The sequence below is a fragment of the Theropithecus gelada genome, chromosome 14 (assembly GCF_003255815.1).
Source record: "Theropithecus gelada isolate Dixy chromosome 14, Tgel_1.0, whole genome shotgun sequence".
Taxonomy (NCBI): domain Eukaryota; kingdom Metazoa; phylum Chordata; class Mammalia; order Primates; family Cercopithecidae; genus Theropithecus; species Theropithecus gelada.
In genome coordinates, this window is record NC_037682.1 from 56893985 (window position 1) to 56895912 (window position 1928).

General features: G+C 51.2%; 1 protein-coding gene across 1 annotated transcript in view; it reads left to right on the forward strand.

Moving 5' to 3' along the window:
- Nucleotides 1–245: 245 nt before the first annotated feature.
- The window catches only part of TRIM66 (tripartite motif containing 66), a 46758-nt gene continuing 45075 nt past the window's right edge, over nucleotides 246–1928 (forward strand). Inside the window, exon 1 of the mRNA XM_025356738.1 lies at nucleotides 246–345. The gene's annotated coding sequence lies outside the window, so the exon portion shown is untranslated. The remainder of the gene's footprint in view (nucleotides 346–1928) is intronic.

The following is a 1928-nucleotide window of genomic DNA, read 5'->3' on the forward strand; positions in this document are numbered from 1 at the left end:
CAGTCAACCCTGTTCATCCTTCCCTTTTTTCCTCTCTGCTTGTGTGTGACTGGATCTTCCTGGTGGGTAGAGTTAGCTGCCAAGGGAGAACCCCCACGACCTTTTTGCATCATAAATGTGTGTCTTCTCCATTCGAAGTCCTAATCCTCTGCTTGTGACGGACAATTGGTCACTATGGCAACTGACTGTGACGTCACAGGATAAGGACTTCAGGTGAAGTGGCAGGAGCAGGTGAGTATGTAGGAGACAGATTTCAATGTCTGTTGAAGGCCCCCCCACACCCTCCTTCAGTGCCGGGGGCATGGAGGGATATCTTGGGCTCCTGCTGTTTTTTAAAATGATGCGGTGAGAGTGTGTGCCTGGCATCTGCGTGCTGCAGCAGTGTGGGGCTGACAGAGTGTGTCAACTTGAGCTCTGGCTGTGCAGGCACCGCTGCTGCGTGAGCCTGTTATTCCATTCTGGATTGCTATTTTGATACCCAGATTGCATCATTCTTCCTACGTATAAACAGGGGGTCCCCAGGGCCCTGCAGCTACTCACTTCTCCACCAACACTGTTGTGATGAGCTCTATTTAAATGAGCTGCCGGATCGGGGCAGGTTCCAGCCACACATGAGCACTGTCATTTTGGGGAACATGGAGGGCTGAAGGATTTTTGGATGGAGTCCTAAAAGGCTGAGAGTGCTGTCTCCCGAGCTGTGCAGAGAGCGACAGACCTAGTTCCTGAAAGTTGAAAATGTCGTTTTCTTCCTTCTGAGCTCCTATTCCAAGGCACCCAGAGGATTAGGAAGGAGATGCAGCTAGGAAAAGAGTCGCCTCTTTGAGGTCTCCCTCTTGCTGTTCAGTTTGGGAAAATTGCTGCAGAGCCTTCAAGATAAACAGAAACAGGAGGAGTCAACCAAGTTCTTTTCTGCAGGAGTATCTCAGGTGAGCTAGAGAAATGCAGCCCTGGCTGAGGATGCGTCAGAGAAAGGAGAGGATCCAGGCTGCTCCCCTTACCCTATCCAGTATCCATTCCCCGAGGCTTAGGCCTTGCAGCCCGGCTGGCTACAGCATGCAGGGTGGGTGTTCCTGGGCGCTTGGTAAGCACCATCCTCTGGACCTGTGGTGGTCTCACCTGTCGCTCCTCTGACTTCTATCCCAGGTGTTGCTCTAATCACGGCATCAGGGCCACCGGTAAGCCTTCTGGCAGCTGGGGCAGAAGCAGCAGTCACTTTAGGGGTAACTTGGATAAAAATTTGTCTTTCTAGCAGGGACTGGGTATTTGGGGATGGGGTGCAACATGTTTCTTGAAGGTGGTGCTGCTCTGAGTGATGGGTTGGAGGAAGCCTTCAGGGGCTGTGTGGTGGGGGCCTTAGCTGGTGCTAAGTAGACTGGGGCTGCCCAGGGGTGGGAGGGCAGAACTGTTAGTGAGGATGTCCAGCCTGCCAGAGGATACAACTAGAGTGTTTTTTCTCATTGCTTAGCATCTGACAGAGGCATAGGGAGGTAGAGAATCTTACCTGTGGCTACAGAGGTAATTAGGGACTGCTTAGTGGTTCACAGTATCACCTATGTTATACAAGGGCCATGTGATTTTTAGCTAAGCTCCTCCCTGTCTTTGGGCCTCCATGTCATCATCTGTGTGGTGGGGAATTGCCTGGATGAACAGTGAAGCTCTGTCCAGCTTTGGGTCTACAGGTTGGAACTAGCAGAGGAGCATCAGGCTCCTCCAGTGGATGCTATTGCTCTGTTGGGATCAGAGCTTGGACCCCAGCTTCTAGTTGCCTGGAGCCCTGGACAAGAGCTGTGGAATGAAGGGCTTCCTAACGCTCAGAGGATTGCTTAGCATTGGTCTCAGGCTTGTGTGACGTATGTGTTCTCGCTTGGTGACCTAAGCTGACCCGATACCAGCTTTCTTTCTTTTTTTTTTTTTTTTTTTTTTTTTTG